This window comes from Tamandua tetradactyla, chromosome 11 (assembly GCF_023851605.1).
Source record: "Tamandua tetradactyla isolate mTamTet1 chromosome 11, mTamTet1.pri, whole genome shotgun sequence".
NCBI lineage: Eukaryota > Metazoa > Chordata > Mammalia > Pilosa > Myrmecophagidae > Tamandua > Tamandua tetradactyla.
The window spans coordinates 9,249,300-9,262,114 of NC_135337.1; the positions used below are offsets into that span (position 1 = coordinate 9,249,300).

A 12,815-nucleotide genomic window follows, 5' to 3' on the forward strand; every position below is an offset into this window, starting at 1 on the left:
AGACACAAATGGACATTTGCACACCAATGTTTATAGCAGCGTTACTTACAATTGCAAAGAGATGGAAACAGCCAAAATGTCCATCAACAGACGAGTGGCTAAACAAACTATGGTATATACATACGATGGAATATTATGCAGCTTTAAGGCAGGATAAACCTATGAAGCATGTAATAACATGGATGGACCTAGAGAACATTATGCTGAGTGAGTCTAGCCAAAAACTAAAGGACAAATACTGTATGGTCCCACTGATGTGAACCGACATTCGAGAATAAACTTGGAATATGTCATTGGTAACAGAGTCCAGCAGGAGATGGAAACAGGGTAAGATATTGGGTAATTGGAGCTGAAGGGATACAGATTGTGCAACAGGACTGGATACAGAAACTCAGAAATGGACAGCACAATACTACCTAACTGTAATACAATTATGTTAAAACACTGAATGAAGCTGCATGTGAGAATGATAGAGGGAGGAGGGCTGGGGACATAAATGAAATCAGAAAGAAAGATAGATGTTAAAGATTGAGATTGTATAATCTAGGAATGCCTAGAGTGTATAATAATAGTGAAATGTACAATGTACAAATTTAAAAAATGTTTTTGCATGAGGATGACAAAGGAATGTCATTATTGCAGGGTGCTGAAAATAGATGGTAAGTAATATTTTAAAATGTCACCTTATGTGTGAGACTAAAGCAAAAAATGTTTGTTACAAAATTTATATTTTGACTAGTGCATTTCCTAATATAACTTATGTAGATAGTTTGATTGAATGTCATAAGTACTTGGAATCTCAGGTAGGACATGAGATTTTGTTGGTTTGTCCATAGTGATGCCCCGATGAATCCCAGAGTGATTTGATCAGTGAGTGGAAAAGTATTTGCAAAGCCCCCTTCAGGGAATGGTGAGAATGGGGAGAAATTCAACTTCCCCAAGTTGAATTCTTGATATTCTCACAAGCAGTGCAGACAACCAAAGCTATAGGCTGAGCCCCCAGTCTTGGGGTTTGTTCATATGAAACTTAACCCCACAAAGGATAGGTCAAGTCTACTTAAATTTAGGCCTAAGAGTCACCCCCAAGAGAGCCTCTTTTGTTGCTCAGATATGGCCTCTCTCTCCAGCCAACATGACGAGCACTCTCACCACCTCCCCCTCTCTGCATGGGACATGACTCCCAGGGGGGTGGACCTTCCTGGCAACGTGGGACAGAGATCCTGGAATGAGCTGAGACTCAGCATCAAGGGACTGAGGAAAAACCCTAGAATGAGCTGAGAATTAACATCAAGGGTTTGAGAGAACCTTCTCGACCAAAAGGGGGAAGAGTGAAATGAGATTAAGCATCAATAGCTGAGAGATTCCAAACAGAGTCAAGAGGTTATCCTGCAGGTTATTCTTATGCATTAAGTAGATATCACCTTGTTGTTCAAGATGTAATGGAGAAGCTGGAGGGAACTGCCTGAAAATGTAGAGCTGTGTTCCAGTAGCCATGTTTCTTGATGATGATTGAACAATGATATAGGTTTTGCAATGAGACTCTGTGAATGTGAAAACCTTGTGTCTGATGCTCCTTTTATCTACCATATCAACAGACAAGTAGAACATACGTAATACAAATAAATAATAGGGGGAATAAATGTTAAAATAAATTTAGTTTGAAATGCTAGTGATAAATGAAAGTGAGGGGTAATGGGTATGGTATGTAGAATCTTTTTTTTTTTCTGTTATTGTTTTATTTCTTTTTTCTGTTGTCTTTTTATTTCGTTTTCTAAATCAATGCAAATGTTCTAAGAAATGATGAATATGCAACTATGTGATATTAAGAATTACTGATTATATGTAGAATGGAATGATATGTTAATATTTTTTTGTTGTTAGTTTTTTAAATTAATAAATAAAAATAAAAATTAAAAAAAAAAGAATTCAACTTGGGAAAGTTGAATCTTCCCCCTTTCTCACTGTTGTAGTTTGCTAGCTGCTGGAATGCAACACACCAGAAACAGATTGGCTTTTAATAAAAGGGGATTTATTTTGTTAGTTCTTCAGAGGAAAGGCAGCTAACTTTCCACTGAGGTTCTTTCTTACATGGAAGGCACACAATGGTCTCTGCTGGTGTTCTCTCCAGGTCCCTGGGTTCTAACAACTTTCCCTGGAGTGACTTCTTTCTGCATCTGCAAAGGCCTGGGCTGAGCTGCGAGTGCTGAGATGAGGAATGCCGAGCTGCTTAGGCTGTGCTACATTGCGCTCTCTCATTTAAGCACCAGCCAATTAACTCACACGTCACTCATTGCAGCAGGCACGCCTCCTAGCTGACTGCAGATGTAAATCAGCAGCAGATGAGGTTCACCTACCATTGGCTCATGTCCACACAACAGAACTAGGTGCCTTCACCTGGCCAAGTTGACAACTGACTCTAACTACCACACTCATCATTCCCCAAAGGGGACTTTACAAATACTTTTTTAGTCACTGTTCAGATCACTCTGGGATTTATCAGGGCATCACTCTGGACAAACCCACAAAATCTCATGTCCTACTCAAGGTTCCATGTATTTATGGTGTTCAATTAAGCTCTCTACATAAGTTATATTAGGAAATGCACTTGTCAAAATATAAATTTCCTACAGCCTTTTCTGACCCCAGTTTCCAGTTTTTGTATTTTAAGGCCCCCAGTAATCCCAGCTAAGGCCCATCTGCTTTAGCTGGTCACACCTTACTAAAAATATCTTCAAAGGTCCTATTTACAATGGGTTCCACAGGGGTGCAGATTAAGATTAAGAACATGTCTAAACTGTGATATATAAATCAATCTACTACAGTTAACATATATACAACACAGAATTTCCCATTTTAACCACTTTCAAGCATACAGTTCAGTGACTTTAATCATATTACTAAAAATTTCCATCACAATAAACAGAAACTCTGCACCGATTAAGCACCAACTCCCCATTCCCCATTCCTTCCTGGTAATCTGTAATCTACTTTCTGTCTCTGTTAATTTGCATTAATTATAGTCAAATAGCATGGTGAAAGCAGACGTCCATGTCTTGTTACTGGTCTTAGGTGGAGTACTTTCAATCTTTCACCATTGAGTATGTCACTAGCTCTGCATTTTTCATATATGCCCCTTATTTTTTTCACAAAGTTTCCTTCTATTCCTAGTTTTCTGAATATTTTTTTCAAGAAAGGGTGGTGGATTTGCCAAATGCCTTTTCTGAGTCAACTGGGATGATCACGTGAGTTTTATCCTTCATCCTATTAACATGGCATTGTTGCCAGTTTTGGCTTCCAGGTTCTTGGCTGCGCCATGAGAAATAATTCAAGGGCACAGCACAGATAGAGCAAGTAGGTAGGAAATTTATTAGAAACACATGTAAGAGAACATGCGGGCACTCTTACAAGATGGTAGCTTTGCTTTGCTTTACTTCCTTCCCTCCCACTTCTTTGTTCAAGATCCTTCCTTCCACCCTTCCTTCTCTGCAGGGCAGTGCCTGATGGTAGATGGTGCATTTGTGTGGGTCGGTTGGTCCCACCATTCTTTGTAGATGACTCACTCAAGTGTGGCTAGTTTGGCTCCAGATGAGTGGCTGCTGCTGGGTGTTCCCTGTAAGTGGGCAGCCCCTAGGCAGGTGTCTGTGCCAGACACACATGCCCTCCTGACCTTGGTTAACCATCCTTGTTCAAGGGCTCCGTCACGGTTTTTTATTTGTTTGTTTTTCCTTTTTTCTTTTTTTTTCTCCCCTCTCTCCCTGTTCTAGCCTGCCTCAGTAAATTACATTGATTGATTTTCTAATGTTTGAACCACTCTTGCATTCATGGAATAAATACCACTTGGTCATAGCATGTAATCCTTAAATGCACTGTTGGATTTAATTTGCTAGTATTTAGGGTCTGTTCACTCTCTTTTTCCATGATGGAAGAACCTTTTATTTTGGCTTTACAGATAACAGTGCAATGGATATGGTCAATTCACAATGAAAAGAAAGCATTCCTTGCCCTCTAGTCTGAGCAGCAGTCATTAAATGAAAGTGTTAAAGCCAAATATTTTTTTAAATATCACATTGAAGGAAATAAGAACATGCTATCTATTATAGGAATTTATTTTAAATGAAAGAGTGGCTGCTTTTTCTAACCTCCATATTTAGAGATTGACATGAATTAATGATTAAAGTTTGTCTCAGAGAAGCTATAACATCTAGGTGTGAAGTGAACATTTCATCCAGATGTCTGCACTGTGACTTTGCATAGTTATTACTCAATTTGAATTCTCTCTTTAATATTACCCTTTTTTTTTTTAACGATTCAACCTTCCTTTATTCCGCCTTCATCCATACACTCGCTATTCTAAAGGACTCTGAAAAGTAATTTTTGGTTCACGTGTTAAACTACAAATGGAGGTTTGATTTCTCTGGAGGCTTTGAAATTATTTCCAAAGTTCAAGTGAGTTGACTGATCTTGGAAGAAATGCCTGGTGGGATGTGGAGAAAGTGCCCAAGCTTGCAGGCCTTTGGGCAGTTTCTCAAGTTCATTCTCCTTTGGCTTCATTTGTATGTTATTTTAAATGAGGAATATTGGTCCATATGGTGGAGATAAAGGCCTTTGTGACCTAAGTTTTCCTTCATGAAGTCTGTTTCCACGCAGAATCAGATGTTTTCTGATGGCTGTCCTTGTAGGAAATTCCACTTGGGGAGCAATGCCCGGAAAACTGGCAGCATCTCCCTACGGTCTGTTCCCTTTTCATCATTATTTTCTCTATTCACTCTTCAGTCTGAATACTTGCAGTTGTCTTATCTTCATGTTCACTGATTCTTCTGCCAACTTTAATCTGCTGTTGAACCCCTCGAAGGAATTTTTTATTATGGTCTTCAGTTTGGTGCCTTTCTATGATTTCTGTTTCTTTAGGGAAATCCCATTTTGACCATTTATCATTAGTTCTTTCTCCGTGTTATCCTATAGTTATTTCTTTTTCTGTTTAAAAACTTTTAAAATTTATTTCACACACACAGCAAATTTTAAATCATATAAAGAAGCACATTTGAATCTAGTGAGCAAGCATTTAAATCAAAGTACAGTAGTAAAAGGTGGACCACAGTGGCTCAGCAGGCAGAGTTCTCACCTGCCATGCTGGAGACCCAGGTTTGATTCCCAGAGCCTCCCCATGCAAAACAAAACAAAAAACCCCACCAAAATAGTATAGTAGTAAATAAATTCTTTTAATATTATATTAGGGAAAAATACATGCATACTTAACTCTCATGTTTACTGGTCTTATCTAGAGCTTAATGAAGTTTTTAAAATTTGTATAATATCTCTCATCATTCTTAAAGTCCATTACTGACTGTTAGTGTTATAAAAAATTATTCTTCAAAGACTTGACTTTTTACATTTACCAGTGTCTGAGGAAATAATACTAGCTATGAATAAATAACAATGATCTAAAGGATGATCACATTTCTAATCTCTCTTTTGTAGAGCCTAATTATTCAGCAAGGCCTCAAGGTTTGTGTGAATGTAAATAGTCTATTATTAACTACAGCAAATCAGTCTAGAATTATATTCAGAATTTACAGAGGTATGCTTAGAATTATACCTATAAGGTTAGATGTAGTCTTTTAGAACTAAGTATTTTTCACGAGCTCTTTAAAGTTCACATTAGTGTGGCTTACAGATAATTATAATAACCATTTTCAGGTTTTTAATTGTTTGATAACTGGAAGATAAAGATAGTCATATAATTAAGTTTAAAAGATTAATATAACTAAGAATATAGGTGACTATATGGAGTAGATAAAGGTTTTTAAAAAGTCAAATTTGTTTAAGAAAACAGTTTTGTCTATTGATTAGGATCAGTTGGTCAGGCAAGTTAGCTTTAAACATGATACGATGCATAAATATTATGGTAGGCAACATAAAAGCCCAATATAAACACCTGATTCATGATTAGAATGTATCTTCAACTGTAGGTTTTTAATAGAGGTGCAGCGATTCTCTGTATACAGAAAGTTGCACTTAGATACTGTGCCTAAGAATGTTATCCATAAAACTGACAGCAGTAGGAATGTTGAATAATTATTTGCAATTCTAAACACTTGGGTAAACAAACTATAAAATTTAGTTGAAAGTTTTGTGTTCAACAGAAACCAACATTTTAAAATTCACAATATAGGCTTCATCAGTCTTCAATATTTTATATCATTTATATGAATACTATTGGTTTTATTAACAAATAAACCAATATGCAGTATTTTCGCATACAGATGCACATTATTTTCTAGTTACTAAGTAGTTGGCGGGGTGTTCATGGACGTGCTAAATCATCATTCAGCCAGTTATTTGCTGTTATTCCTTCTCTGCCATTTCTTGTTGGCAAATTGTATCCTGTGCAGCTTGCTGCATTTTCTCCAGTTTTTCCAGAGTCAGAGATTTCAAGGGTAAAAGTTGGGGTTTACACAGCACCATTGTGCTTACATCTTCCACAGACAACTGCCCTTGTTTTGGAAGAACTTCTGGGAACATCACTTCTGCCATGTCTGAATTGTTGGATGCAGTGAGTTTGGAGTATTGGATACAGCTCCTTCGTACCATGTGTTGGGAATGGACACCTCTTAAGGAGGATTGCGGCACAGACTATTACAACCTTCCTCATGACCCCATTGGAAATCTGTCCTTTAGTTCTTAAACTTATTTAAAGCAGTTAAAAAAAAAAAACCAACCTTGGTATTCCCAAAGGCTGTGTTTCTTTGCTGGTGGTTTCTGATCTTCGTCTTGCTTCTCTGGATGGGCCATTGTTTCCTGTTTGTATTTGTTGTTGATGTTGTTGTTGTTTTGTATACCTTGTAATATTTTGTTGCACATTGTAATTTTTAATATTTTAAAGGTCTTAACTCTAGAATTTAGTCACTTGGGTGTCTATACCTTAAGTTTGTATCCAGTTAGTATTTATGACAGAGATTTCCTTGAATGCCACAAACTGAGTACAAAAAGAAAGAGAAAAAGAAAATACTTTTCATGTTCTTTGCCGACTGACTCAGTGATGGCTACTGTCCTCCTTCAGAGTTTAGCCAGCCTAACAGTAGCCTGGAGAACAGACTGAAGCAAAAGTGGGGAGTCTTCTCAGACCTTTTCTGAATCTGCGTCTTGTCCCTGCATGCACATGTGGCCCTAAGAATTTCTCCATTTATAGACTTGACCATTCCTCTTCCTCCTGGTATGGGATCCTCTGTTTTTTTGTTTTTGTTTTTGTTTTTGTCTTAAAGCTATTAGCCTTTTGACCTAGGCAGATGTGACTTGATCATTACACTCTTTTTGCTGCCCAATGAGCAGCTTCTGCATGCAGAATGAGTTTGGGGACAGCAAACCTGAGATGAGTGCCCTGGTTCAGTGTTTCAGGCTGCCACCAGATGGACCGATACAGACATACATACATTCTGATGTGTCATAAGTGTTATTTGCTCCCTCTGGACAGGGACCAGGGACCACCAGTGGGAGCATGTCTGGCTCCACATGGAGCCAGAGATGGGGCAGTAGAAGGGCCATCAAAGGCATCACAAGTACTTTTTACCATTTTTAAGTTATTTTTTTTTCTTGACTCAGTGCCCATCCAGCTACTGCACCTCTTTAAGTGTTTTCTGGAGCTCTGATAAAGATAGTTCTGCCAGACTTGTTTGTGGTTTAAAAATTCCTTTGTGGCACAGAACCCTAGATTACCTCACTACGCCATCTTGGTGATGCCACTGACAATTTTTCACAAAGGTGCAAAGGCTATTCAGTGAAGAAAGGTGTTCTAGTCTGCCAAAGCTGCCAGAATGCAACACACCAGAGATGTGTTTAATAAAAGGGGATTTATTTAGTCAAAAATATATAGTTCTTCAGAGGAAAGGCAGCTAACTTTCATCTGAGGTTCTCTCTTAACCAGTAAGGCACAGTGTGGTCTCGGTGGGCCTTCTCTCCAGGCCTCTGGGTTCCAGCAGCTTTCCCCAGGGTGATTCCTTTCTGCATCTCCAAAGGCCTGAGCTTAGCTGTGAGTGCTGAGATGAATGTGCTGAGCTGCTTGGCCTGTGCTACATTGAGCTCTCTCATTTAAACATTCAGCCAATTAAATCAAACATCATTCATTGTAGCAGGCACGCCTCCTAGCCAACTGCAGATGTAATGAGCAACAGATGAGGTTCATATATCATTGGCTCATGTTCACAGCAACAGAACCAGGCACCTTCACCTGGCCAAGTTGACAACTGAACCTAATTACCACAAAAGGCTAGTCTTTTTGACAAATGGTTCTTGAACAATTGGTATCTACCTACAAGAAATAATAAAAGAAAAGAACTTTAAATTAAATGATATTAAATTTAACACAAATGGATTATATACCTAAATGTAAAACCATGAAATTATTAGAACAAAATATAGGAGAAAAGTCTTAGTGACTTGAATTAGGCAAAGACTTTCTAAATATAACACCAAAACATACAAAGAAAACAAATTGATAAACTGAACATTATCAAATTAAAAAAAAACTTCTTCCCTTCAATATACTGTTAAGAGAATGAAAACACAAATCACGGACCTCAGGAAAATATTTGTAAATCAATATCTGACAAAAGATTTGAATTCAGAGTACATAACTTTCAAAACTCAATAATAAGAACGCAAACAACCCAATTAAGAAATGTGCAAATGATGTGGCCCCTCTCCAGCCAATATGATGAGCAGTCTCACCACCCCCCCCCCCCTGCGTGGGACATGACTCCCAGGGGTGTGGACCTTCCTGGCAACATGGGACAAAGATCCTGGAATGAACTGAGACTCAGCATCAAAGGACTGAGAAAAACCCTAGAATGAACTGAGAATTAACATCAAGAGACTGAGAGAACCTTCTAGACCAAAAGGGGGAAGAGTAAAATGAGACAAAGTGTCAATGGCTGAGAGATTCCAAACACAGTCGAGAGGTTATCCTGGAGGTTATTCTTATGCATTAAGTAGATATCACCTTGTTGTTTAAGATGTAGTGGAGAGGCTGGAGGGAATTGCCTGAAAATGTAGTGCTGTGTTCCAGTAGCCATGTTTCTTGATGACGATTGAAAAATGATATGGCTTTCACAATGAGACTCTGTGAATGTGAAAACCTTATGTCTGATGTTCCTTTTAGCTACTATATCAACAGAAGAGTAGAACATATGGAATAAAAATAAATAATAGGGGGAACAAATGTTAAAATAAATCCAGTTTGAAATAGTGGTAAATGAAAGCGAGGGGTAAGGGGTATGGTACGTATAGTTGTTTTTTTTTCTCTACTATCATTTTATTTCTTTTTCTAAATCGATGCAAGTGTACTAAGAAATGATGAATATGCAACTATGTGATGATATTAAGAATTACTGATTATATATGTAGAATGGAATGATTTCTAAATGTTTTGTTTGTTAATTTTTTTAATTAATAAAAAAAGAAAAATAAATAAATGTGCAAATGATTTGACATTGCATCAGCAAAGAGAAATGAGTAACAAGTAAACACATGAAAAGGGACTCAACATCACCAGCCATCAGGAAAATGCAAAGTGAAATATTATATGTAACTATGTATTTATCATCTCTACTTGAATGGCTAGTAGAAGTTGCAAACCTATATCCAAAATTGACCTCCAAAGCTTCATAACCCTCAACTCTGCTTTTCCCATATCTTCTTTTCAGTAGATGACATTCTCCTGCCATTCTTTCAGTGTCCAAGCCAAAAATCTTAGAGTCATCCTGACTCCTCTATTTCATATTTCACAACCTGTCAGAAAATCTTATCTATGATCAAAATACACCCAGGATATGACTCCTTCGCATCACCTCCAGGATACCAGCATGGACTAAACCTCCCATATCTCTCCTTTGAATTATGCCACAGCTCCTAATTAGTCACCCTGCTTCTGCCCTTGTCCCTTTCACTCTACTCCCAATTGAGCAGTCAGAGTGTTCTTACTAAAATGTAAGATCATGTCAGTCCTCTGCTCAGAAACATTCCTACAGTCTAGAAGGGGTCCTGCCATCCCTACCTCTGACTCATTCTCTGATCCCCTTTACTCTCTGCCCTTCAGCATCTGTTTCTGGAAACTTCTAGATCTGCTTCCCTCCCATGAACTTTGCCCTTACAGACCCTCCCTCACTTCTTTTGGGTATTTATTTAAATGTGATCTTCTCAAGTGAGAGCAGATAGCTAACTGTGCCAGGAACTGTGCATACACTTGCCATGGGTTTTCATATGGTATGATGTAGGTACTAATATTATTCAAATTTTAGTGTGTGGAAATTGAGGCACAGAGAGGTTTGATAACTTGCCCAAGGTTACATACCTAGGATTTGACATTAGGTGGTTGGGCTGAAGAACCTGTATCTGCTCCACTGAGAGGACTGTTGTCATGCTTCTGTGGCCCTGCCCACAGTTCAGCATGCCTGGAGGATGGAATATGAGAGGGCATAGAGAGAAAGAGGGGGGCAGGCAGGGTGATGATACATGCTGGGCTTGGGTCTTGTTTCTTTATCCAACTAGCCAGGCTTCAGAGAAGGGATGGATTAGATGACATCTAGGTGTCCTTTGTGCTCTGAGAGGTGGGTCTCTGAATCAGGCCAAGTGCTGTAGGGGCCCATCTATAGTCTGCACTCAAACTGAGAAGTCATGGTTTGAACAAACAGTATTGCTTGAGAACAAATTGTCGTGTTGGCTGAGAGAAAGAGAAGCCACATCTGAGCAACCAAAGAGGTTCTCTGGGGGTAACTCTTAGATCTAATTTTAAGTAGGCTGAGCCTATCCTTTGTAGGGATAAGTTTCATATGAACAACCCCCCAGGTTTGAGGGCGCTGAGGGTTGAGGGTGCTGCCAATTGCTTTGGTTGTCCCTACTGCCTGTAAGAATATCAGGAATTCTCCACATGGGGAAGTTGAATTTCGGGTGAAGATGTCTTTGGCACCTTATAGAGTTTTGTGGAATTAAGAGGTATGATTATGTTTGTTAGGTCGGGAGAACAGGGAAGGTAACCATGACTCAAGCTGTGCAAAATGTGCCTCCCCTTCTGGACGCAAGCAGAAGCAGTTCCCGGAACAAGGAGATGAACCATTGCAATAAGACCCTTGCAAAACATCACCTAACCCCCTTGCTTAAAAACCACCCACATCAAGACCCAGGCGCAGACTCAACACTCCCTACCTTGGGTTCTGTGAGCTCCGCCCGGGAGCACAGGAATAAACCCCCTCACTCTAAGTTTCTTTGTCTGCCTTTTTTTCTTTCTTTCATCTCCAAAACCTTTCATCTGGTGCCGAAACCTGGGAGCAGGGTGTGAGTGCCACCCACCTGGCCAGGGGCAACCCAGCCTCCTCTCTCCCCTTTCCTCCACATATCCAGCAACAGGGGATCTCTTGACCCACTGCTACATCCATCACAGATTGGGTAAGTCCCTTCCCTCCTAGCCCTGCTGTCAGGTCTCACTGTTGTGAGAGAGCCTGTCTGTAAACTACCCTCTGAAAATCGTGAATTCATGTCAGGTTCTCTTCCGAGGACTGAGGTGAACAGGGAAGTCTGCAAACCTCACACCCTTTTCCCAGGACTTGAAAAGTCATGGGGACTCCCCGCTTCTCATTTCCCTCCCGATTCTCGGGTCCAGAACCTGAAAAGGCCTCAAACCAGGGTGAGACATCCCCTGGGGAGATGAGCCCCCAATCATAAGAGGTCCGAGGACTCTCTCAGGGTGTTAGGATGCCAATATCCCCTGGGCCAGTCCTTTGTCCTTTGAGACCCACCAATATGGACAACAAATCCTCAAAAGCCAAACCTTCCACTCCTCTGGGTTGTCTCCTGACTAACCTATCCACCCTGGATTTACTTCCAGACATCTGGCCAAAATGCCTCATTTACTTTTATAATAAGGCTTGGCCCCAATATCGATTGGACAATGATTCCCTTTGGCCTGAGATGGGACTTTCAATTTTAATATCCTTACAGACCTCTGCAATTTTTGCCAGAGGAATGACAAATGGGCCGAAATTCCTTATGTCCAGGCTTTTTTTCTCCTGCACTCCTGCCCCTCTCTCTGCACTTCCTGCTCTATGATCCAGGTTCTTCTAGCCTAAGAGACCCCTAAGCCCTCACTCCTGGATGAACAGCCTGATGGAACTTCCTCCTTTTCTGACCCCCTTGATTCCTCTCCCTTTAGATGACCAGGGCCTCCACCATACTCAGGGACACTATCCTCTTCTCCTTCACTCTACCGTCCTCTTCCTCCAGAGGCTCTCCAGCCGCCATCTTGCCCTTTACTTCCTCCTTCCACTCAACAGCTCTCCAGCCACCATCTTGCCCTTTACTTCCTCCTTCCACTCAGTGGCTTTCCAACCACCACCTTGCCCTCCTTCCCCTTCACCGGCTCCTCTGCCACTGCCTGGTCCTTCACCGTCCCCGACAGCCTTGCCTTCCTCACCTATAAGCTCCCATACCCACTCAAAGAGTGCTTTACTCTGCCCCCTCAGGGAAGTTGCAGGACCTGAAGGATTAATTCAAATACACACTCCCTTCTCCTTGGCTGATCTCTCTCAGATTGAGAAACAGTTGGGCTCCTTCTCCAATGATCCAACCACCTATGCTAAGGAATCCAATATCTGGCTAACACCTATGACCTTACCTGGCATGACATTCATGTGATCTGCTCTTCTTCCCTGACTATAGACAAGATGGACCGCATTTTCAATGTGGCCAGGGCTCATGCTAACCAGGTGCATAGTTACTTAGGGTCCTGAGGAAAATCCTGCTGCTTTTCTAAACCAGCTCACAGAAGC

General features: G+C 40.3%; 1 pseudogene; it reads right to left on the reverse strand.

Moving 5' to 3' along the window:
* Window positions 1-6,345: 6,345 nt before the first annotated feature.
* On the reverse strand, window positions 6,346-6,534 carry LOC143649379 (BBSome-interacting protein 1 pseudogene; annotated as a pseudogene).
* Between the last annotated feature and the right edge of the window lie 6,281 nt (window positions 6,535-12,815).